The sequence below is a fragment of the Geotrypetes seraphini genome, chromosome 7 (assembly GCF_902459505.1).
Source record: "Geotrypetes seraphini chromosome 7, aGeoSer1.1, whole genome shotgun sequence".
In the NCBI taxonomy this organism is placed as follows: Eukaryota; Metazoa; Chordata; class Amphibia; order Gymnophiona; family Dermophiidae; genus Geotrypetes; species Geotrypetes seraphini.
The window spans coordinates 110,102,474-110,129,191 of NC_047090.1; the positions used below are offsets into that span (position 1 = coordinate 110,102,474).

General features: G+C 43.5%; 1 protein-coding gene across 10 annotated transcripts in view; it reads left to right on the forward strand.

Moving 5' to 3' along the window:
• SIPA1L1 (signal induced proliferation associated 1 like 1) overlaps positions 1–26,718 on the forward strand; it is a 484,222-nt gene that overhangs the window by 131,481 nt on the left and 326,023 nt on the right. For 5 of the 10 annotated variants that reach the window (XR_004540063.1, XM_033951213.1, XM_033951208.1 and 2 more), the window contains one exon: positions 10,123–10,190. The exons of 2 other annotated variants lie outside the window; for them this stretch is intronic. The gene's annotated coding sequence lies outside the window, so the exon portion shown is untranslated. Of the gene's footprint in view, positions 1–10,122; positions 10,191–11,553; positions 11,628–26,718 lie in introns of all 10 variants that reach the window. 3 more of the 10 variants (XM_033951214.1, XM_033951212.1, XM_033951211.1) reach the window with 2 other exon arrangements.

Consider the following 26,718-nt stretch of genomic DNA (forward strand, 5'->3'; position numbering starts at 1 on the left):
TTTGGGTCCCCTCAATGAAAATCATAAATACTCGCCGGACATCAATATTTTCAATTATGGCTCCCACAATCTGGAATGCCCTTCCTACTCATCTTTGATCAGAACAGAAGACAAATTTAAGGAAAGCTTAAAAAGCTTCTTATGTTATACTTGGTAATTAAGATTGAAATTAATAAATAAAATAATAATTAAAAAAAAGCTAATTATTTAAAGACGCCTTTGTATATTGAACTCTGCTCTCTATTTTCACTTATCTGCCATCATGTTTCTCTATTTCTATGGTGTTTGAATTCAAAAGGGCCTGGGATAGCACATGGGATCTCTCAGAGAGAGAGAAAGAGATAATGGTTACTGCAGACTAGATGGGCCATTTGGCATTTATCTGCCATCATGTTTCTAAGTTTCTATTAACTCCAACTCTTCTTTTTTTTTTCTATTCCTCCCATTACCCCTTTTGTTATTTTCCTTATTTGTTCTCTTTTCTAGAATCCATTGCAGTTCTCCCCAGGGCAGGATTAATTCATCGAGGGCCCCTAGGCACACAAGTACACTGGGCCCCATGCCCGCCCTGCCCCACCCCACCCCACCCCATCATGCGCCCAGGTGAAAACAGGAAGCTGCGTCAGAGGGAAGCTTTGGGCAGGCAGCACCGCTGGCACAATTATAGTTCCTGTTGCCTTTCTTACCTGCATTGCTTGCTTGTCTTACTTTCTGTCGATTGGGGGGGAGGGGGAGTGCATTGCCAATTGGGGTGGGGCCCACGTTGCCGATCAATGCTGGAGTGGCCCATCGCCGATTGGAAAAAAACAATGTTGATGCCCTCCTTCATCGGGCCTCCCTGACCATTTCGGGCCCTAGGCACATGCCTACTTGGCCTATTGGTTAATCCTGCCCTGGTTCTCCCCCATTTCCTAGTGTTAAACGTATCTGTTATTATGGGTCCTGTCATATGTCTTTGTTTATAATTGTTATTTTGTTTTTAAATTGTCCCCCTTTAATATTATGAATGTGCAACACTTAGTATTTGATAGGCGTTTAATCAAATTTTTAAATAAACTTGGAAACTAAAATTTTTATGCCTGATACTCTTTTGCTCCTTTGGACTTTTATTATAATTGGGCAATATCACTATGAATTTCCATCTGCAACTTCCTAGGGACTACAGATTGTGAACTACCACTGAAAAATCTTGTTTTAAAGATGTATCGTTTCTACACTAATTTAATATGAAGGACACATGCAATTAAAACCTCAGTTTATGTACATTATTATTGTTGCAAATACTGGTTGACAGTTAAAACATATGTGATATTCATGCTAAACACTAACAGCATGGGTAAAAGACTGGCTTAGCGGCAGACTTCAAAGGGTAATGGTAAACAGTACTCCCTCAAAAATGTCGGAAGTGACCAGTGGAGTACCGCAGGGATTGGTCTTGGGCCCGATACGATTCAATATCTTTGTAAGGGATCTGCCTCATGGACTTCGAGGCAAAATTACATTATTCGCTGATGACGCTAAGCTATGCAACGTTGTGAGCAGCGCAGCAGAACCTAATGGCGCAACCGTGCCAGACATCATGGAACTGGACCTACTTTTACTAGAACAATGGTCCAGTACTTGGCAACTGAATTTTAATGCCAAAAAATGTAAGGTAATGGACCTTGGTAACGGAAATCCATGCAGAACATATACCCTGAACGGTGAAAACCTAACAAGAACTGCAGCAGAACGGGATTTGGGAGTAATTATCCGGAATGATATGAAAGTTGCCAATCAGGTGGAGAAAGCGTCAGCAAAGGCCAAACAAATGCTGGGATGCATTAGAAGAAGCTTTATCAGCCGAAAGCCTGAAGTTATACTGCCGTTAGACAGATCCATGGTGAGACCTCACCTGGAGGACTGTGTTCAGTTTTGGAGGCCACATTATCAAAAGGATGTGAAGAGAATGGAATCGATTCAGCGAATGGCCACTAGGATGGTCTCAAGACTCAAATATCTCCCATATGAAGAACGTCTGAACAGGCTACGCTTATATTCTCTCGAAGAGCGCAGAGAAAGGGGGGACATGATAGAAACATTCAAATACATCACGGGCCGCATTGAGGTGGAGGAAGAAATCTTTTATCTTACGGGTCCCATGATGACAAGAGGGCACCCGCTAAAGCTCAGGGGGGGGGAAGATTTCATGGGGACACCAGGAAATACTTCTTCACTGAATGGATAATTGATCGATGGAATGGTCTTCCACGTCAGGTAGTTGAGGCCAGTACCACGCTCGACTTTAAGGGACGATGGGACCGTCTGGTGGGGTCGCTCCAGAAGAATGTTTAAAGGATGGATTCTCGAGGAGGGAGGGATCTTGAGTGGGCAGACTTGTTGGGCCGTCGGCCCTTTTCTGCCGTCATACTCTGTTTCTATGTTTCTATTCTCAGACTGCAGAAGTAAGCTGGGCCGAGTCCTGTGGTTGGTTCGGATATTCAATGCCAGACTGTTTCTGAAGACTGACATTGAATATTCAGGTGGTTTCTGGAGGTACTTGTGACATCTGAGAACACTTGGGTAGAGCATAACAAATGTGGTAAATGCATTATATGCCCTTTAAGTTTGAACATCACACAATTTATTTGCAATACCTCTGGAGTCATCTACATAATAATGTATCCTTGAAACTCATCTATGTGGGTAAAACCAAGAGATCCATAAAGATGCAGATTATAGAACATCCAGAGCAGAATCAATAGCCAAATTACATCAGCTCCATTAAGAGCACATTGGGAGGAGATGCAACATGCCACAAATGAATTGAGGGTTTTTTTGTGATAAGATCATCAGACCAAATCCAAGAGGAGTCAACATTGATTCTATCCTCTTAAGGGAAGAACAAAAGATGATTTTTGATTTGATGACAGTGCATTCAGAAGGGCTAACTATGGAAATAGATTATAATGTCTTTCTTTGAGCTGCCTATATTGTTTTAGAATACTTGTAATATTAACTAGGGTGATTGTCAGGGGAATAAACATAATTCCTTGTTGCATTTCAGATAACGTTTACGCAGAAACCTATTCAAATAGACTTTGCCCAAAAATTTCTTCTGTTTTACAATTAACTAATACCTTGTTTTGCAAGCATATTTTTTTTACCTTTGCACTAATACCTCAGTGCATTGGTATTCATTCTTCATGAACTAGATTTTGGAGCTCCATCTATATGCGCTGTATCTATTTTCTATAAATATTTACTTTGGCACACAACCTTTATGCAGTTCATTTATTAGGATTATTCAGTACTTTTTTATGCTTTCAGCAGCTTTAATATTCATGAGTACTCACCTCATGCACATTACCAATGAGAAAATTTTTATGATTTAAAATGCTAAACTCCCAATGTTATATGCAGCAATTTATGATGGTTTTTTCGTCATTAGATTAATATGTAGTCTTTTGGTGTTGAAACCTTTTATGAAAAATTGTTATATATATATTTTTTTCATATCTTCATTATGTCATTGACAGTTCCTACATTTACAAGCAACCCTCTCATGCACGTCACCATGCGCATATCTTGAAGGATTAGATGTTAGACTCTTGACTCACATATGCAACGCTTAATGAGGTCTACTTATTAAATCAATATACATGCTCCCACGATGGCACCTTGCTCTTAAAATTCCATATACTGTACTTTAGGTATTTACACTACAGTTGGGCTACACACCTCTTTATAAATCATGGTTGCCTTTTTTCTTTTTAAGAAGACATGCAGCTCCAATTTTAAGTGTGAAGCTCATTATATTTAAATCGGTGTATCGTAAACTTGTGTGCTGCGGCACAATAGTGTGCCATGGTGAGATTCCAGGTGTACCACGAAAGAGACAAGTTGGTTACTTCCAGCAATTCTCCTCCTTTTTGCCCCCCCTGGCGATTTCCAAAACCTGGCAGCTTGTCCGTGTTTTGGACACCCCCAAGCTCAGGGCCTTGTCTACAGGACCTCTGAGCATGCATGGACGTCAACGTGATGACTATCATATACATGTGTGTGACATCACCAGTCGATGGCTATGCATGCTCAGAGGTCCTGTAGATTTGGACCTGAGCTTGGGGTCCTTCCAAAACCCTCAATAGAAAAAGTTTGTGAGACACTGCTTTAAATACACTTTTTTGCGTAAAGAACCCTGTTCTTCAGAAAATCTATTTAGTTTATTTATTTTTAGCTGGTTCTATTTGCATGATTTTTATTCTTTAGAAGGCACTAACCTTGATGTTATACTTATTCTTCAGTACAATTGTTTTATTTTGGGGCTTTAGTCTCATTAAGTTTCTAAGATCTTGGTTTTGGTGTTTATTTTTTATGTATTGCATTCACCATGATCACTCAGCAGTTTTTATACTTAACAGTATCTACCTAATGCATGGCATCAATGATTGTTGTTAAAATTTAAATGCCAGTATCCAACATTTTTTTTTTTTTTAATTCGTCGAACTGTATGTCCAGCCATCTGATCGTCCAGAACGCTAAGTCATCCATCTTTATATCCCATTTTTGTCCATAAATTCGTCCAAGTTACAAATGTCTAGAAAAAGACCTTTTGGGGTGCGGGAGGGGCCAGAAAAGTGATGGACTGGACACCCAGACATGGCACCAGAGTATTGGGGTACCTTACAGGGCACTGCTGTAAACTTTACAAAAAGGGTCCCACTTAAACATCTCACTACAGCTCCCTTATGGTGAGCCCCCAGAATCTACTAGACCCACCTATCTACCACCCTAATAGCCCTTATGGCTGTAGGAGCCACTTATGTGGCAGTACAAAAGGGTTAGGAGGTTTTTTGAGGGGTGCACATTTTTCACCATTAATGCAGTGATTAGAGTGGCTTATGGGCCTGGGTCCTCCTCTCCATGCTTCACTAACCCACTCCCAAGACCACTTAAGCCACCTCTGTACAGCTCTACTAGGCTTTCCTATGCCAGGCTGATGTTCTGGAGGCAGATATGTAAAGTTATTATTACGATTTTTATGGGGGTGTGGGTGGGGTCAGTGATCACTGGGGCAGTGTGTGGGGGTCTGTACTTTGTGTCTGCAGTGCTTATCTGGTCACTTTGGATACCTTCTTGTGACTTAGACCTGGTTTTAGATGGCCTAAGTCACAACTTCCAGGATCCATCTAGGCCAGTGGTCTCAAACTCACGGGTCGCATGTGGCCCCCTATTTTGCGGCCCGCAGTCTAGTACCCGATCCCGCACTCTGAGCAGAAAGAAAGGCACTGGCGTCAGCTGACTTGCAATTGCCTGCTACCGTCGTTGACTGTGCATCCTTTCTTTCATTTCTTTTTTTCAACAATTGTCCTTTTCTATTCCCTCCCTCCTTCCCATGTCTTCAGTGCCTCCTTCCTATGTCCTTAGTGCCCCCCAGGGCCTCCTTCCCATGTCCTTGGTGCCCCCAGTGCCTCCTTCCCATGTCCTTAGTGCCCCCAGTACCTCCTTCCCCATGTCCTTAGTGCCTCCTTCCCATGTCTTTCGAGCCCCCAATGCCTCCTTCCCATGTCTTTAGTGCCCCCAGGGTCTCCTTCCCATGTCCTTAGTGCCCCCCAGGGCCTCCTTCCCATGTCCTTGGTGCCCCCAGTGCCTCCTTCCCATGCCTTAGTGCTCCTTCCCATGTCCTTAGTGCCTTCAGTGCATCTTTACCATGTCCTTAGTGCTCCTTCCCATGTTCTTAGAGCCTTCAGTGCATCTTTACCATGTCCTTAGTGCCCCCAGTGCCTCCTTCCCATGTCCTTAGTGCCCCTTCCCATGTCCTTAGTGCCCCCAGTGCCTCCTTCCCATGTCCTTAGTGCCCCTTCCCATGTCTTTAGTGCCCCCAGTGCCTCCTTCCTATGTCCTTAGTGCCCCTTCCTATGTCCATAGTGCCCCCCCAGTGCCTCTGTCCTATGTCCATAGTGCCCCCCCAGTTCCGCTGTCCTTAGTGTCCCAGTGCCTCCTTCCCATGTTTTTAGTGCCCTCAGTGCCTCCTTCCTATGTCCTTGGTGCTCCCAGTGCCTCCTTCCCATGTCCTTAATGCCCCTTCCTATTTCCTTAGTGCCCCCCAGTGCCTCCTTCCCATGTCCTTAGGGCCCTCAGTGCCTCCTTCCCATGTCCTTAGGCCCTCAATGCCTCCTTCCCATGTCCTTAGGCCCTCAATGCCTCCTTCCCATGTCCTTAGGCCCTCAATGCCTCCTTCCCATGTCCTTAGGCCCTCAATGCCTCCTTCCCATGTCCTTAGGCCCTCAATGCCTCCTTCCCATGTCCTTAGGCCCTCAATGCCTCCTTCCCATGTCCTTAGGCCCTCAATGCCTCCTTCCCATGTCCTTAGGCCCTCAATGCCTCCTTCCCATGTCCTTAGGCCCTCAATGCCTCCTTCCCATGTTTTTAGTGCCCCCAGTGCCTCCTTCCCATGTCCTTAGTGCCCCCAGTGCCTCCTTCCCATGTCCTTAGTGCCCCTTCCCATGTCTTTAGTGCCCCCAGTGCCTCCTTCCTATGTCCTTAGTGCCCCTTTCTATGTCCATAGTGTCGCCCAGTGCCTCTGTCCTATGTCCATAGTGCCCCCCCAGTTCCTCTGTCCACTCTCCTTAGTGTCCCAGAGCCTCCTTCCCATGTTTTTAGTGCCCCCAGTGCCTCCTTCCTATGTCCTTGGTGCCCCCAGTGCCTCCTTCCCATGTCCTTAGTGCTCCTTCCTATGTCCTTAGTGCCCCCCAGTGCCTCCTTCCCATGTCCTTAGTGCCCCCCAGTGCCTCCTTCCCATGTCCTTAGGGCCCTCAGTGCCTCCTTCCCATGTCTTTATGCCCCCAGTGCCCCCTTTCCATGTCTTTAGTGCCCCCCAGTGCCTCCTTTCCATGTCCCTCTCACAGCATTCCAGACTTTGTCCCACCCCCCACCCCAGAAGCCAGCCTGCCTGCCTGTCTACCTCACTCCCTCCCTGGCCAAAGCCAGCCTACCTCCTTCTCTCCCTGCCGCGCACGCAAAAAAAAAAAAGCCTCCCTCTTTCCTTTCCCCGGGTCCGCTGCTATCTTACGCCCTGCTGCTGCTAATACCAACACGAAGTCTTCTTTCCGACGTCAATTCTGACATTGGAGAGGATGTTCTGGGCCAGCCAGGTAGCGATTGGCTGGCCCAGAACGTCCTCTCTGACGTCAGAATTGACGTCGGAAAGAAGACTTCGTGTCGGCGTTAGCAGCAGCAACAGGGCGGTAAGATAGCAGTGGATTGGGGGAAAGGAAGGAGGGAGTCTTTTTTTTTTTTTTTTGCGGCAGGTAAGGACAGGAAGTGATCTCCTGTCCTGTTGTCCCTGAGCACAGTTTCGGGACGCTGTCATTGAAAACCGGACATTTCGGTGTCCCTAAGCTGTGTGTGGGGACAGCGGGTCTGAAAATGGGACGGTCCCGTTCAAAACGGGACGTATGGTCACCTTAGTTATACATGCAGTACGACTAAATCTAGGACAGCCCAAGTCCCATCTCAATCCCTCCCTCGACACTCCTCCTGACGCGCCCCTTTTAGCTCTGGTCGTTTAGCAGCACTGTGAAGGCCTAGGTCATTTTGAAATACGTCTAAAACCCGGTTCGATTATCGACACTTGGATGACTTGTGTTTTAGATCGTCCAAGTGGGTCTGTCTGTCTCGAGGCTCTGTCTTCATCCCCCGAGTCACCTGTAACTTTTTGGGGATCCAGGCCAGGGGGCCGTTTTTTCCCCGCTACTTTGTCGAGGTTTGCCCCTCCTAAAAAAGCCCCGGTCTTCTCCGCCCCTTTGGGGCAGGTCTCCGACCTCGAAACCTTCTAGACACAGGCTTGTCTTTGAGTTGGACTCTTGGTTGTGTTCCCCATCGAGGCAGCTACCAGCCTTTAAGGGGTCTTTGAAACCGGTGGAGGAATTTTCCTTTACCCAGTCTTCCCCGAGGCGTCACCAGCTAATTCTTCAGCCCCCGGGGTCTTCCCCAGCCCACCTAGCAAGAGGTCATTCCTCGACGCCCTCCAGACACTTTAATAGAGCCTCTTCAGTCTCCCATTCATGGGACTCTGAGGGAAATTTCTCCCTCTTTCTCGGCTGCCCCCAGATCTCACTCGGGGTCTCCTCAGGAGGATGAGTCTTCTTCTCGAAACTCCTCCTTTACTCGTTTCATCTCTGACAAGGGTAGGCCTTGAAACTGGACCTCCAGTCTGAGTCCCGTTATACCTGGGAATATCTGGAGGAGATGGGTGTTGATTGTCTACCCCGCGAGGCGTTGCGCTTGCCATTGCACCAGGTTTTCCAGCAAACCTTTCTCCGGAACCTGGAGACCCCCTATGCGGTCATGGCCATTCCCTCCAAGTTGGAGTCCCGTTACTGGATAATTCCGGTAAAGGGGTTTGAAAGTTCTCAGCTTTCTCATCAGTCCTTGGTGGTTGAGTCTTACTTGAAGAAGTCCAATTCCTCCAAGGTTTACGCTGCTGTCCCTCCAGGCCGTGAGGGCCATATGATGGACAAGTTTGGTCGCCGTCTTTACCAAAACTCCATGATGACAAATCGTATCTTCACATCCTACCTCCGGTTCTATGTGGACGCCCTCCGCTCGTTCCGGGAGGACATACCGGATTCTCGGCATCAGGAGTTTCATCTCCTCGAGGAGACCCTCTCCCATTTCTGCCTCTATATGTTTCAGGCGGCCTAAAATGGTTAGGGCTCTTCAGCTTGGCTGAGAGGAGATATGATTGAAGTCTACAAAATCCTGAGTGGAGTAGAACGGGTACAAGTGGATTGATTTTTCGCTCTGTCAAAAATGACAAAGACTAGGGGACACTCGATGAAGTTACACAGAAATACTTTTAAAACTAATAGGAGGAAATTTTTTTTTCACTCAGAGAATAGTTAAACTCTGGAATGCATTGCCAAAGGATGTGGTAAGAGCGGATCGCATAGATGGTTTTAAGAAAGGTTTGGACAAGTACCTGGAGGAAAAGTCCATAGTCTGTTATTGAGAAAGACATGGGGGAAGACACTGCTTGCCCTGTATTGGTAGCATGGAATATTGCTACTCCTTGGGTTTTGGCCAGGTACTAGTGACCTGGATTGGCCACCGTGAGAACAGGCTACTGGGCTTGATGAACTAATGGTCTGACCCAGTAAGGCTATTCTTATGTTCTGATCTTTCATACTCAATGTTGAGTCTAACCAGACCCCTAGAATTTTCAATTTTCTATGCATCAGGAGTTTCTGGTAATTCGCCACAATGTCCTTAGGCCATGGTGGATTTTTATTCCTCCCTATCAGCATCAGATCTTACTTTGACAAATTCAATACTAATTTATGGGCAACCATCCAATTATTTACTGCTTTCAAGCATACTGATAACCCCTCTTGTAGATCACTTTCCACTCCTTCATAGGGAAAAAGAATTGTATGTTGTCAGCATATAGATGATAGGCCACACATAGTCGTTGAAACACCTCCCCCAGTGAAGACGTATAGAAATTAAAAAGCAAGGCCGAAAGTGCCAATCCTTATGGCACACCTTTGGTCACAGATCTAGTATTGGCCAAATGACCATTACTTTTTCCTAAATCTTTTCTGTATTCATAACATATCATTGGGTTGTAATGTGTTGCCTGAAAAGTTTTTGAACTCGGGAGCCTGTGGTTGGGGCTTCAATGTGTAGCAGATGAATTTGTTTTTTGATGTCTCTTCCATTGAAGTCAGTTTGCATAGGCATGTTGTAGAAGCAGGTGTCTTCAGGCCCAGAGAGTCTGGTACTGTGATAGCCCCTGGTGGTTGAATAGTACTAAGAGGAGGCAGCCCACAAACTTTGGGCTAGAGAGGGTTTTCCGAAATGTTTTTAGACATGCTGGCCAACAGAAATGAAATATATATTTTTTAAACAAATCTGATTTTTGCAGATGCATTCTGATTTACTGTTGCAAATGTTTAAGTTTAAAATATATTTCCTTTTGAGATGGGGAGATTTTTGAAACAAAGACCAGGCTAGATTTGTAAATCTCTAATACAACATAAATAATTCTGCAATGAAATTATTAAATTTCTGTTATCTAGAATATATACATAATTCTTATGGTTGAAAATTACAGCCGCTTTTCTTTCTTTTTGTGTCTAGAACAGAATTTGTGAAACTTGCCCTGGATCCTCAGTGAGTCAAGAGAATATGCGTACATTGGAAACAGTGTATGTAAATTTACTTTATGCATACTTATTGTAGATATCCTGAAAACTCTATGGTTCCCAGGGTAGAGGCTGGTCTGAAGACTTCTGTTGTTGCTTTGAAATGAATGATGAGTATTTGAAAATTATTCCTGTTGGATTTCTGAGTGAAGGGGGGAGATAAGTTTTAATCATTGTGAGAAACTGGAGAGAAAGGAAGAGGGGGCTTTGTAAAGGGATTGGGGGGGGGGGGGCTTGAAAATTTAAATAAAAGGAAAATTGAAAACAACCCAAAACCAACAAAAAATATTATGCTGGTGCCAGTAGCCACAATAAATAAGTAGCTTAAAATGGCTTTTGAGCTGTCCTAAATTAGGCTGCTTAGCTATGCGGGTGCCAGCACTGAATACTGCGGGCAGCTGCATAACCCCAAGCATCTCCCTAATGCTTCCCTCTGTATTGGGGAGCTGCCCCCGATCTGCTCATATTTTTTCTGTGGTGGTCAGAGGCGATATTCAATGTCACTGCCCAGTTCAGTACCATTGAATATTGGGGGTTAAGTGAACAATGTGGGTTTAATGCACTGTTACTAGCAGTATGCAAGAAAAAGTGATTAGATCACTTCTATTTCTGTCTTCTATTATCTTCTGCAGTCCCATTTCATGTGAGAATCCAGAATTGTAGTTTTTAACCACTTCCACTTTATCCTCATCAGCTTCTGTATATGCCTGTTATCCACTCTTGGATCTCGCAATACTGTATTTGTACTTCCTCCTATCACTAACAAATCCTAATAAAAAAGTCAACCCCCACGTTACCATATTGACTGTTTTTCTTCCATTTGCATCTTTGTTTTCCTGACTACTTTACTAGCTTCTCTTAGCTTTAACATGGGAAGAGATCAGCTAAATTTAAATAGTTTTCAATATTGTAAATCAGGATAGGTTTTTTTACTTTTTAATAATCCCTAGGGAGTTGATGAAGACATGCTGAGAAGGCAAAATGGACATGGGAACGAGGTGGGATAAAAAAAGAAGTGGGAGGACCATGTGATTTGCAATGATAGCACGCCAAAGCAATGCGATTACCCACTGATTCATTCAGTAATTCCAGAGTTATAAAAATACCCTCCTGCAGTTGTATACTCTTAGTTGGAATAGACATTTTGTACACATTGAAAACACTTGCTTCTAACCTGACTTACACTCAATATGCAAGGTCTCATGAGAGACTTTAACAAATATAGTATTAGAATTTCTCTTTACAATGTTGATGCCTCTGTAAATCCATGTGTGGTATTGGCCAAGGATTGAAAAGTACAGATGGCACAATTCAGTTTATATATGCTGCAGGTAAGAACTGATAAACAATCCTTGTTTCTGTATAGAAGCAGCAGAGCAAGGCTATGGCGAAGCATTCCAACCTCAGGAGCAGTACAGTGGAGTTGTGGGAAACACACAGGTGAAACATGACTATGTCACTTGTGTATGCTCTGCAGTGCTATAGAAGTGTATAGTAGTAATATTAGCATACTCCTTCCTTCAGGAAGCACTCCTCTATAGCTTTAAGTGCAAACAATTTTTATTGAACAGTAAAGGAAGATACACTCAACAAACGAACAGTGGTGGTGGTCAATATAATACAGAAAGACTCCCAACCCAAACCCCTCCCCCTCCCATTATGCAAAACAATTAATATTGATGATAAAAGAACAAGAATAACAGCAGAAACAAAAAGGTACAGTCATAGCATCAACAATTTTCCCACATGTTCCAAACTGATAGAACCCCCCCCCCCAACACATGTCCAGTCCCATATCCCAAGGACCCGTAGCAAGAGAGAGAGAGAGAAAAAAAAGGGACCAGACAGGAAATAACCATAAATAACACCTAAGTCCCGCCCAACACGTCCCACCCCAAGCTAGCCTCCCCAACCCCCCAGAATAGAGACGAGGTAGAAGGAAACAAAAAACAGTGGAAAACAGGGTAGACTTAAAGCAAATTCAAAATTTGGTTGCACTTTTGAGGTGGTAGAGAATTAAGATAGGGATCCCAAACAGCGAAAAACTGCTTATTCTGCCTAGAGGTACCTCGTGCATCCTTAGCCTCCCAACCCAATAACTCAAGGATAGCCAGTCTCCAACCCCAATAGGAGGGGGAATCTGGTGAGGTCCACACTTTCAAAATCGCTTTCAAACCCAAAATACCAAGCTTCCGAACCCACAATCGAGCTCCCCTTCCCTCGAACCCCACATGAACCCAAGAAGCCCAAAAGGAGCACCTCGGGAGATAGCAGCAAGGGCTGGCCCAGAATGTGTCTAAATAGGCTCCAGCACGCTTCCAAAAGGTTTGCACAGAGGTACAATGCCAAAAAACATGAAAGAAAGTGGCCTCTGCCAAGGTACATTTCAAACAAAGAGGATCCGGGGCATAGCCCATTCTAGAAAACTGGGAGGAGCACAACAAAGAAAAATGGGGGAGACCCAATGATCCACAGTGAAAACAATCCACCAATGAAAACAAAAACTGGATACAGATGTTCTGGAGATAATTTATTAAACACTGACATATAAAACCATGAAAATTCAATTAAAAAAGTACAATGATAAAAAATACTGTGATAAAAATCCAACCGGTTGGATTTTTATCACAGTATTTTTTATCATTGCACTTTTTTAATTGAATTTTCATGGTTTTATATGTCAGTGTTTAATAAATTATCTCCAGAACATCTGTATCCACAGTTTTTGTTTTTGTTTTCATCAGGGGATAATATAGGACCTATGTATGACCTGCAAGGCACATTCCCGTAAACAGCACAACGGACCTCAGACCTAAGCTGAATCATCCATGTAGACACCACACCCCCAAGATCACTCTCCCATTTACCATGGAACAGCAGGAAGTCCTTAGCAGGACTCAATGCCAGCAGTGCTTTGTGAAGAAGAGAAATAGAGAAGAGTCCCTCAAAGATCGGATCAAAAAACTGATGTAACCGCTTCCCCAAAGGAAAGCTCATCGCCATCTTATCCAAGGAAAGGTAATAATGTTTAAGTTGGCAGAAAGCATAACAGTCCCCCCAGGTGTCCTCTATCCTGCGAGAAAAATCGGCATAAGCAAGCAAGGTCCCCTCTGGGCCCCTAAGATGTTCATGCAAGGTAACGCCAAGCTCCTCCCAGCGCTGTTCTCCCTTCCCGGCAAAAAAGCCACATTTCCCCTAATGGGCAATAAAGACGATACCTGCGAATTGCCTCCCAAGCACAATATCAAAACCCGCCAGGCCTCACGTAAAGGAGAAATGAGTCAACTGGTTCTAAGATCTCTAGGCAGAAGCTTCCGGGGAGCCTGCAAGAGCGAATAAAAGTGATATGGGGTCACAAAAGCTTGCTCTAAATCTAAAGGACTGTAACTTGCTGTGCCATAAAACCAGTCCGCTACATGGCAAAGCAGACAAGCCAGATTGTATAGTGCTAGATCGGGAAGCCCCAAACCGCCCGAAGCCCAATTAATGAATAACGAGGGAAAACGAATCTTAGGTTTTTTATTCGCCCAACAAAACCGACAAAGCAGCCGATTAAGTTGAGAAAGATCCCTAGCACACAATTTCAGAGGGAGAACCTGCAGCAGAAAGAGCCATTTGGGAAATAGGATCAGTTTATAAAGATTAATTCTACCAAATAAGGACAGAGGTAGATTATGCCACTGCTCAAACCGACACTTAATCTCCGCCAGTAATAGTTGGCACTCCTCTGTAGCTTAAGAGAAGTAGAAGGCATAGCACATGGAACCGTCTCTCTCTAATTCCCAGAGGAGAGAAGGAGCAAAGTCCTGAGGTCTTGGAGAAGGGAGAGAAAAGAACTTAGGGCTAGATTCACTAAGCCCACTGATCAAGTCCCGACCACAGAGCGACCCCTTTGCGACCCGATTTTCCTCCGACCCAATTCACTAACCTCCGATCCGCACATGCAAATAAGGGGGAATGGCATTCAAATGTAGGCAGACAGTGATTCACTAAAAAAAATGAGGGATACCAACTGGGCTGACCGATCCAAAAATAAGCGACTGCTGAGGACCAGTCACTCGGGTCCTTTCCGACTGCCCTGCCTTCTGCCGCCCTGCTTCTCTGCTCTCTGCCCTGATCTCCTGCTCTCTGCTCCAACTCTCCTGCCCTTCCCCGCCGTGAAAGCCCGTGGTTTTAACTCGCGGGTTAAAACCACAGGCTCGCGAAGTAAAAAAAAAAAGTAAAGCGAAGTTCATCCCGACAAAAAAAAAAAAAGCCATGGATTAGATCAGATCGCTAACGGATCTGATCTGATCCATGGCCTTAGTGAATCTAGCCCTTACTCAGTGGGAAGACTTCCCCTGAGCTGGGGAAGGGGTGGATGGAAGGGAAGGCCACACATGAATGTAGAGTTTGGGAATGAGAGGGCCATATTCAAGCAGGGTGAAAGGGGGGTAAGGAGGAGAGCAAGAGGGGCTGCATGGAAGTGAGAATAAGTAGTGATCGCTCTGCAGCAAAGAAATAGTTACCATCATCATTCCATTCCTGAAAAAAAATATTATTGGGTGGGAGCAGGGCTAGGAGTGCATGGTAAGTTCATTTTGTTCCTTGCAAGTAAGGCAGGAGAAATGCTTCATACTTTATTTACTTTTCAGAGTGCTTTATTTTGCTGCCTGCCTCCCCTGATGTTATCAGAGGTGATAACATCCACATCTGTCTATTTGGCAACTGATAGTTCTATCCTCTAAGAACCCTATTTTGCAGCATTGCTGAATTAACTCCTCGGTGTTGGTCATTATTTGTTCTTTTGTGAAGTCCTGATGTAAAATTGCATGTTGCTGAAGCGCTTTTCTAACTGGAAAAGGCATTTTTTTTTTTAGACATCAACGCCAAAATAGTTTGTGTGATGATTTGCTTTCTGCCTCTGTGTAGGCAGCAATCTCTATCTGAATTTTAGTAGAAGAGAATATTGCAAAGGTTCCTGCATAATTTTAAGAAAAAAAATAAACAAAGAGCTATTCTATTCTGTTCTAGGGAATTTCTAGGACATGACAATGCCAGGGGCAAAAACAAGAGTTTTGCTTGTTTATAAAAATAGGCCATTATTTGAAAATAGTAATATTGCCAGCATTATGGCTGGCTGCATAGATACCTTTTTGCTGTTAGGCTAAACAGAAAATTTTTGTCTGTATTAAGTTGATAATGTTGCAAAAATGTATCCATATATCAGGGGGAACGGCTAGGAGTATTCTAAGTACAGTCAAACCTCGGTTTGCGAGTAACGCGATTTGCGAGTGTTTTGCAAGATGAGCAAAACACTCCCGCAAAACAAGCATTGGCGCGCTAAACGAGCTTTCAGCTGTGGTGGCCTAGGAGTGGGTACCTGCCTGTGGGTACCACAGCTCCTTCAGTGGGGTGGCTTCCTTCCCTCGGGGTCCTTGTGCGGCTGCCCTCCTACTTTGGCCGATGCCTCTGCTGTCCGCCAGCGCCTCCCGGCTCCCGATTCAAGCCGGCCGCCATCCTGTGGAAGCATGTGCAGGACCTCTCAGCTCCTGAGGCTTGCCGGCCGCCGCCCTGACAACATGCGCGCCACGTACAAGCAGACAGACCTGCATGTGTCTGCCACATGGTGGAGCATGTTGGCATCACATGTTGCACAGCCTTCAGAGCCAGTAGCTGAGCAGGGATAACGGATAATTTTTATTGCCTGTCTCTCTTTTCTTAGTGAGCATATTACATGTACTGTCATCTTCCTCCTGCAGCTCAAATGGATACATTTCACTTTTTCACAGAATGTCTACCAAGGCACATTGGCAGTTAGAAGCCTCTTTCTCTGTTTTCACCGAGACTAGGTGGAAAAATCCCTGATCATGGGATGGACCTTTTTATTATTGTCCACCTTGGAGCCTTCTGCAGGAGGATTTACAGGGGGTCCTGGCAGATATTTGGCTGCAGAGCTTGACCCAGATGGTTAAACAAGTCTCCTCTTGGGACTAACACTAGCCCTTACCCTAACCCTCATTTTCTTGGTGGCGGCCCCACGGGGATTGACCGCTGTGCCTATCCAAGGGGGCTTTTCCCTTAGAGAGCTCCATGAAAAGTATATGGAGCAGTGGCTGCTATTTCTGATGGTCACATTGCTCCATGCTGTTAGTTTCAGCAGTTGCTGGAGTCCCTGGAAACTTCTCACCTAGGGTCTGGGTAGCCCTTTTTGGGTAATTCTACTGTATATGATCTCGTCTGTCTGGCTTCCCGCTCAGTGGCATTGAAGGTCACTAGTGGTTGTGGCTTCACTCAGTGGTGTACCTAGCATATGTGACACCCGGGGCCCATCATTTTTTGACACCCCCCCCATCTGTACGAAAAACATGATTTTTAGTAACAAGCCACATGTCACACATGAGTACCTAGAAAAGGCAGCATCTTACATACTGCATTGAGCAGTACAACATCAATACACCCATTGTAAAACTAAACAAGCCAGACTAGTGCAGATCAATCCTGCAGTCAATCCTAACAAAAAAACATGTCTTTCGAACACACAGAAAACACCTTCGCTTAGTATGGAATATGTAATCACAAACTAACCCCTCCCCCTTTTACAAAACTGTAGTGTGGATTTTAGCCACAGTGGTAACAGCTCTGATGCTCATAGAATTCTGAGCATCAGAGCTGCTACCACCATGGCTGGCGCTAAAAAACGCTCCACAGTTTTGTAAAAGGGGGGATAAAATAGAAATTCATAGACAAAGGTTATTGATTTAGGAGACATGTGTCACTGTTTCTGTGGTGAACCTTAGTGCCCCCAGTGCCTCCTTATGTCCCCCCACTATCTTCCAGATTTTTTACACCCCCAAAGACAGCCTGCCTGCCTGCCTACCTATCTCCCTCCCTCCCTGCTGCTCTAAAGCCAGCCAACTTGCCTGCCTACATCCTTCCCTCCCTGCCGCGGGAAAAAAAAGTGCCTCTCCCCTTCCTTTCCCCCAGCCCGCGCATCCTTTGGACTGTTGGTAGAATAGATCCTTCAAGCAAAGGTTCTTTTGAGGGCCCAAAGTGAGCCAGGCCCCTAGGTCCCTCTGAGGGACTGTAGCCTGCCCAATGAGGGAACTCCAGGTTGGAGTTGAAGTTGATATACCATAGATAAATGAGTTGGAGTCAGAAGGTTTTGTGTAACGACTCCACAGCACTGAATAAAACTGCTGCCACAACCGACTGGAAGAATTTGTATTGTCTAGTGCCCTTTTTTTCTGGTGGTAAATTGTTCATTTAATAGAGAATTTTTAAAATTCTCATAAGGAATTGATTAGTTTAATTAGATTTCCTTTTGACTAGATCTTCTGTTTTGTCTTAGCATTTTTTTTGGCTTTTATATACACTATGACTGGGGGTGGGAGGGGGTGGGATGGAAGAGAAACCCATTATATTGTTTAAAATACTTTGTAATTGTTTAAATATTTAGTATGACCTTTGAAAATATATTAGTATATTAGTTCATAATTTGTGTTAACCCGGGACAAGCATGGGTGACATCACCGACGGAGCCCCGGTACGGACCACTTTAAAAGTGCATCACCACTTTGAGATCTTAGAAAGTTCGCGATAGCCTGAACCATGCATGCGCGAGTGCCTTCCCGCCCAAAGTAGGGTGCGCGATTCCTCAGTTTTCTAGTTTCTGTGGAGCTAATAAGACGTGCTTCAGCTTCAGTTGAACTTTTTTCTCTTTGCTTGCCTTCCAGCTCTTTTAGTTTTAAAATTTTTTTGTTTTAATTTCTTCCATTGTGGGCTTTGGCTCTCTAGGGCCTTATGGACCTTTCTAACCATAAAGTTTAATTTGTCAACAGCTGTCTTCCTGTCCATGTCATGCCTGTCGACGGGTTTCAAAAAGTGTGGTTGCTGTGCTCGGGCCATTTTGTTAACTGACCCTCACCATTAGTGTTTACGGTGTCTGGGACCCGAGCACTATGCTGACTCTTGCTCCCGCTGCTCATCCCTTCAGAAGTGCACCCTCAAAAACCGGCTGTTTCAACAAAGACAATTGTTTGGCGCCGCAATGGACACGGAGCCCAGCTCATCTCCGACTCTGTCTGTACCGTCCGTGCCGCCCAAGACCGCACCGACCAAGACGACACCAAGAGTAGACCCTCCAATATCGGCTCTGGTGTCATAACTCATGATGGGTAAGCCGGCTAAGACGACTTCCCCAACTCCCTCTGGGCCTCAGGTCAAACCGGCAGTGAGCCAAGTCCTGTTGACCTCGAGGAGACCCAAAAAACGCTTGGCTCCGATTTCGTGAGTGGCTCGACATCGGCCTCCTCATCGCCGGAGCACTGAGCTACACCGTCAAAAAAGCCAGCGCTACCGGTGCATTCCGTTAAACAGCAGATTCAAGAATTGCTGCATGTGGAGTTACGGGAACAGTTACAACTACTTCTTCCCGTCATGGTGACACCAGCTTCTCCAGTGCCAGTAACATCTGAGCCCTCGACAATGGCACTGACTTTTCGAGAGTACATCAGTGCCGACTCCTCTGGCTACGGAACCGGTATCGGAGATGATCCGGCACCAATCTTCTTCTCAGACATCTCCCGAGACGGTGTCAGTCAAATCAGGCAAGGTATTAACAAAAATAATGAGAATGCACAAAAGGGAAAAAGAAAAACCAACGTAGTCTGCAATAAACAACAGCAAGCAGAAAACAACGAACAGACTGCAGATAATGTACAAGATGCAGGCATTGTTTATTAATAAATGCAGTAACATATATAACCTTATAGCCAACCAAGGAACCCGACACGGTCTGTGTTTCGGATAACACGCCTTCCTCAGGGGTCCATGGTGGTTAAGGTATAAAGCAAACTGCATAAAAGATAACAAACACACGTCAATCACGATCAAATGGGGTCAAGTAAGTCTTGCACAATGCTTGACCCCATTTGATCGTGATTGGCGTGTGTTTGTTATCTTTTATGCAGTTTGCTTTATACCTTAACCACCATGGACCCCTGAGGAAGGCGTGTTATCCGAAACACAGACCGTGTCGGGTTCCTTGGTTGGCTATAAGTTTCAAGTTCAAGTTTCAAGTTTATTAGCATTTGATGAATCGCTTATATAAGATTTCTAAGCGATGTACAGTTTAAAAGCCACCAGGTGGTGGTCTCACATACAATTTGAACGAGTTAATCGTAAGACAAACAATTTACATCAATTGGCATTATAACAGTTGAATTAAGGACAAACATGAGTGAGTAGGAAAGGAGGGGAAAGTTACAATATCATTATCTGTTGAAGTTTACATAAAAGGGAAAACACATTAAGGAGCGAAGGGGATTGGAGAGTTTAATAGTCACAACAGAATGTAAAAAATTAAGGTGTGAAATATTACGTATCAAACGCGTCTTGAAATAGAAAGGTTTTTAAAATTTTCTTAAAGGATAAAAGATCTTTTTCATTTCTAATATAGTTTGGTAGGGAATTCCATAATGTAGGGGCCATAACGGAAAATATATAATTTCTTCTTGTGCCAATAATTTTCAAGGAGGGAATTGATAATAAGTTTGAGGAGGATGATCGTAACGAGCGCGAGGTTGTATATGTTACTGCATTTATTAATAAACAACGCCTGCATCTTGTACATTATCTGCAGTCTGTTCGTTGTTTTCCATTAACAAAAATAAAACATCTCCAGGCCTCAATACCCAGTTCTCGGCACCGACCTCCATCAACTCGAGATTCAGATCTCTGGGGTGATTCTGATCAAGAACCTCTTGTATCTGATGATGAGGTTTCTTCGGATGAGGATTCTCATTTACCATCTTTTCAGCTACTTTCAAATCTGACACATCCTTTTCGAGATTTTGAAGGAAATGTCTGAGTCTCTTTCTATTCCACTTGAAGCTGATTCCAAAAAATCTAAGCAGTTTTCAGATGCCTTATGACCAGCCACCTAAGGAGTTTCTCAAGCTACCTCTTCACGACATCTTAAGAGAGACTTTTTATAAAAATCTTGAAACTCCTTTAACCATTCCAGTGGCTCCTCATAAACTTAAGTCACTTTATAGGGTGGTTCCCATTCCATGGTTTGACAAATCCCAACTTCCGCATGAGTCACTACTGGTAGAATCAACCCTGAAGAAATCTGCGGGAGCCAGCGTCTATGCCTTAGTACCTCCTGGCAGAAAAGGGAAGACCATGGACAAGTTTGGCAAAAGACTGTTCCAGAACACTATGCTGGCCAACCGGTCAGGCAACTATGCTTTTCATTTCTCTTTTTATTTAAAGCACTTAGTTAGCCAGGTTGCTAAATTTCATAAATATTTGCCTGACGCAAACTCCCTGCTTTTCAGCATTTCATCTCTGACTTACTTCAACTTCGTAAGTACCTTGTTCACTCTACTTATGATACCTTTGAACTCTCCTCACGTGCTGCAGCCATGTCAGGAAAATACCTCCTGTTTCTGAATATAACTGATCTTGAGATACCGCTGAAAAGGTGGAGCTAAATTCATGAAAAAAAAAATTTGCACTGGAAAGCAATATGGAAATCCTTTCATGTCTAAAGGATTTATGGAATCCAAATCTGCATATTCAGTATATCAGATACTACAGTGACTTGTGTAAATATGTAATTTTGAAATAAAAAGCTAACAAATTGAGGAGAGAGACGATGGAGGCAGGATAAAATGGCTCGGAGGCAACTGAACAAAGAATAGAAGAATTGCATAATCATTAGTCCTGGTTGTCAAGATGGAGTTTATCAAAGGACATTAGGCACCAGTGTTCCCGCTAAGCTGCGCTGGCGTGCGCTGGCGCACAAAATATTACATCGCAGCGCACAAGTTTCTTGTCACAGCGCACGGCGTACGGCAGATGGCAGGGCGGCGAGAGGAGAATCGGGCGAGTTGGCTCATAACTTGCTGGCGCCCGATATTTTTAGCTCACAGCGAAAAAAGTTTGCTCACAACACCCGCCCGCTTAGAGGGAGCACTGTTAGGCACACCAAGAGATTGAATTAGTAAAGGTTTAAGATTTCTGAATAGCAGTGTCAATTATCAGAGCTTCATGAGTTACTACTCACAAGTTTAAAACTTGTGCTAATTTAGGCCCCTTGCATGCCTGCTGGCATGTGCCCATGTTGCTGGCACCATTTTTTTTGAAAGATGGGCTAAGTTTAAGAAGGCTTTTTTGCATTTTAAATCAGGCTGCCGCCCTGATGCAGGAACCGAAACACTGGCAGTGTTGACAGCGAGTCTGGTGGATTTTCTACAAGCTAAGTGGGGGTTTAATTTTCGCATTAATTTTTATATAAAGTTTTGAAAAAAATATAATGTTCATAAGGAGTCTAGAAGATTTCATTGGAGACCGATGAAGAGACGGGTGGCTATGAACAGATCAGTGGACATACTGTATAGAGTACACCATAGAGGATCTCCTTATTTTGCTTTAAAATTTTAGTTGATGCAAACATTTTAATTAAATACTCTTTATGGAATAAGAACGTGAATATATACTGGGTTTGGACTGTGCATATATGTTTTTCTTTGTAATAAAATGGCATGAAATGAGAATGTTTGAGCGACATAGCCTTGAGGATATCAGTAAAAATATTTGGCTGTAGGATTTGTTATGCATAGTAAACTACAACAGATAAAGATCCAAAATGGGCTAACCAGACTGCCAGGTTAAGATTTGCCACTCTGGGTAAATGAACATACAATATATACTTCCGGACATCTGCTCCCCTTTCTCCTGTGTCTTAAACTCTCAACCTTTTTCCCAACGCAGTTCTTCTAGGTATATTTCAGAAGCTGATAAGCATGGTAGTCATAATGCATATGCATTGATTTTTGTAGCGTTTCTACTTTTTCAGTAGGTGATGGAGCTGGCTGATTATTTCTGAGTGGGTATCTTTTACTGCAGGATAGGGGAGGAGAGGTGGTGGAAGTACTTTTAACCCCGTTTTAGATAGAATTTAGAAATCAGAACTGAAATGTCCAGGTTGGGATGTGCACAGTTCAGTAGTATTTAGAACACGATCTTCTGACATAGAACCAGTTATAAAACATGCATGAATAGACATGTATGCACAAATTATATACAGTGGGACCATACAAAGATGAACGTGGATAAAATCAACAGGGGGACAACATTTCCTAATCCCTCTATTACAGTGCTACAGTGCTGTTCAAAACAAACACCTTTAATTAACCTAGACATCCCTGGGAGTCTCCCAATAGGAAAAATACACAGGAATGTTTTAGCCCTATTGCCATATGCATGCATTTCTGACTTGAACACACATGTTCTTGCTTTTCTTAGTATCAGCTCCACTGTTCTGCACAAGTGGGTAATATCCCCTCCTATCAGCAGATGGAGTATAGAAATAAAAATAAACCATGAGCTTTACCAGTGTCTTTACCAGTATTAGCACAACATACCTTTTGCTGAAGTAGAGAAAACGCTGGATTTTTCCAGGGAGCACCACCAGCTGTCTGGTGCCCTTGTTCCCTGGCCTAGCTCCCCGCTTTGCTTGCTAGGATCTTTATAACCTTTATAGAATTGTGCTTTGTGCAGATCTTTTCTGGCACCATTTTTGAATGCCATTTATAGAATTCAACCCTTGGCTCTCTACTGTGTCTATTCACTAAATTCTTTTGTCATTCTTAACTATTCCAGGAACTTACTCTCACACCCCAAGCATACATTCCATCAGTGAAACACACCTTAGTGCAAAGCTTGCGAGCTACTTTTAAAATGACCAAGTCAAAATGATCTACCAACAATAAAATTAAAAAAAACCCAAAAACAACTCAACACAAAGCACACTGTACCAAGAGAAAATGTTAATTATCATTTATATTCTGGGTTTTTTTCAAAGAGATCAAGGCAGATGACTTTATGCAATGTCACTTCAGTAACAGTTATACATAAATAGACAAATATACCCCCTCCCTTTTTACTAAACCTCGATAGCGGTTTTTAGTGCAGGGAGCTGTGCTGAATGCCTTGCTGCTCTTGCTGCTCATAGGCTTCCTGCGCTAAAAACCGCTATTGCAGTTTTGTAAAAGGGGCCATAGTGCAAAATACAGACAGCAGATATAAATTCTCAAAACGGCTACATTTTGATCACTAAATTGAAAATAAAATCATTTTTCCTACCTTTGTTGTCTGGTCATTATTCAAATCTTGTTGTTCCCAGGCTCTGGTTGTCTTCTGATAACTTGCTTGCCAGAGTCTCCTTCTTTCTTCTTTCTCCGTGCTAACCATCCATCTTCTATCTCTGTCCTCCCTTTCTGTTTCCCTTCCCTCCCCTGGAGATCTGGCATCTTTCCTTTTTTTCATCTCCATCCACAGATCCACCTTTTCTCAACTACCCTTTCATCCAGCATCTCTCCCTCCTTCCCCACCACCCCAGGGTCCACCATCTCTCCCTTTCTTTTCCAACTACCCTCCTATCCAGTATCTCTATCCCCCTCCACACTATTCCTTATGTCCAACTTCTCTCCCTTTCTGTTCCTTTCCTCCCATTGTCCACCATCTCTTTTCCACTCCTCTGTTTTTAGACCCATTATTTCTTCCCCCAAATTCCAGCATATGCGCGTCTCTTTGAACCCCCCCTTCCTTCCCTCCCTTCTACACTAGGGCCCTCCTCCCCCAAAGACCTGTCCCCCCCCTGAAGGCCTGCACCGTCCCCCCCGAAGGCCTGCACCATCCCCCCTGAAGTCCTGCACCCCTTCCCTGAAGGCCTGCCTGTCCCCCATGAAGGCCTGCACCCCATCCCTGAAGGCCTGCCTGTCCCCCTTGAATGCCTGCACCCCACCCCTGAATGCCTGCACTCTCCCCCCTGAAGGCCTTCCTATCCCCCTGAAAGTCTGCATTCCCCCCAAAGGCCTGCACCACCACCCCCGAAGACCTGTCCCCCCACCCCACCCGAAGGACTACCTTCCCCTACCCGGAAGGCCTGTGTGTTCCTCCCTGACCTCACGCACATCCCTTTACCTAACTTTAGCAGGGAGCAGCCTGCAGAGAGGATCACCAGTACTTTAGCGATCCTTGCAGGTTGCCATAGGCCTCAGGAGCTGTCGTCCCTCTGCCGCGGTCCTGCCCCTCCTCTGATGTCAGAGGCAGGATTGCGGCAGACGGAAGACAGTTCCTGAGGCCTATGGCAACCTGCAAGGATCGCTAAAGTCCTGGCGATCCTCTCTGCAGGCTGCTCCCTGCTAAAATTAGGTAAAGGGATGCATGGGAGGCCAGAGAGAAATCCGGACAGCACAGAAGGGAAACCGCATGGCTCAGTGATCGACCGGTCAATCGCGATTGACGTATTAGGCACCCCTGGTTTAAAGCATACGCAAAGTTCAGCTAGCAAAGTTAGATCTGCAGGCATCAATGAGTCAGATGTGTCAAACCATATTTATTACCTTGGTCCCTTAGTTTTTATAAGCATTTCGTTCCCCAAATCTAGTTTACATACATAGAAGATAAATGGAGTCCACTTTACAGGTGAGGGTCTAAAAGGGAGGTAAAGTTGAGCAGAGTGCAGTGATAGGGTGGGTGAGAAAAATGCAAGGAAAGAGAAGTTTGTTACATTCAGAAGGGGGAAACAGGCATGTTAGGTGAGGGAAAGGAAGGAGGATAGAATACATAGATCTTAAAGGATGGTTAAAATGGTAAAATAAAGGGAGAATCAGAAATTTCAGTGACTGAATTCTCATTTGCCCAGTTAAATGTCTAAGTTTCAAGTTTAATAAAAATTTGATTAATCGCTTTATCTGGATTCAAAGCGATAAACATTTTGATAAAATTACATTATTAAAATTGTTACTACAATAAATAAAACAAACTCAGCTTAAGACAAATGCGACAAAATTGGAAACATAAGGAATTAGGGGGAGAATTTACATTGTATTAAAAGTCTGGAGAGACATATAGGGAAAGTACATAAGGGAGGGTAGGGTGATGGAAAAAAAGTGATTTATGATTTTTTGAAAATCAAGTTATAATTAATTTATAAATGCATCATTGAAAAGAAAAGTTTTCAATTTACTTTTGAATTTTTCTATATTAGTTTCTTCTCTTAAGTAACTAGGGAAAGAATTCCAAGTTTGGGGAGCAATAACGGAGAACATAAACTGACGGCGCGTATTTATTATTTTTAAAGATGGGATAGATAATAACTGTTGTTCTGCAGATCTTAAAGTTCTGTTGGTAGTGTAAGGTATTAATAATTTGTGAATGAAAGCTGGAGTTTTAAAAAAAAGAGATTTGAAAGTGAGCAGACCAAGTTTGTATAATATTCTATGGGCAACTGGTAGCCAATGAGCTTCTTTGAGAAGGGGTGTTACATGGTCGAATTTTTTGGCTTTACAAATAAGTTTTATAGATGTGTTTTGTATCATTTGTAATCGTTTAATTTCTTTTTGTGCTGTTCCTATAAGCAACGCATTACAATAGTCAATTTTTGAAATGACAAGAGAATGAATAAGAATGTTAAGAGATTTAATACTAAGAAATTGTGACACAGAGCGGATTTTGATTTTATAGTTAGTTTATTAAAATTTGATATACTGCCTGACCTTATTGGATCAAGGTGGCTTACAAGAACGATATGCTGAAGGTTCTATGGTTTAAGGATGCCAGAATTGTTCCTAATTTGCTATCCTTTTGGTAAGTCCTTACCAGCTGAAAATAAATTGAAAGATCTTGGAATCATCCTAGACTCCCCATTGTTTGAGTCTCAGATCAATCATCTAAGAGAAAAAAAACCCAAACCTTTTATCAAAATGAGACAGCTTTGCCTTATCAGATCTTATTTTGATAAAGAGCACTTGCTATGGTGGTCCAGATGTTGATATCACAATTGGAGTACTGCAATGTTATCTGAGGCTGTCTTCTAGGTTACTGAACAAACTTCAACTTATTCAAAATGAGAACGGTGGTCTCAAACTTGCAGCCCGCCAGGTACTATTTTGAGGCCCTTGGTATGTTTATCGTTATCACAAAAGTAAAATAAAACAGTTTCTTGATCGTATGTTTCTTTAGCTATAACTTACAATATTATTATTAAGACTTAGCCAAAAGGAAAGTTTTATAAACTATGAAGAGTTTTACCTCATGCAAAATTGTCTTTTCTTTAATAAGACATTAACTATTTTTTCTGAGGCTCTCCAAGTACCTACAAATCCAAAATGTGGCCCTGCAAAGGGTTTGAGTTTGAGACCACTGATCTAGAATTAGGAAGTTTGATAATGTTTCACCTTTTTTAGCTGTGCTCCACTGGTTACCTGTGTGAGCCTGAATATTTTTCAAATCAGCATGTTTTGGTTTTTAAATTTTCTATGGTCTTGCGTCTGAATTTGTAATTAAATTGCTTCCTGTTCGATTATTTAGATGCCCACGTCTAAAGGAGCAAGTGCTGTTTTGCCCTCATACTTATAAATAGAGAATGGCACAGGGACAAATATGGGGAGATATGAAAAGAGACATTTAAATACCTATGTGGTGTAAATGCGTATGAATTGAGTCTTTTTCATTTAAAAGGAAGCTCTGGAATGAG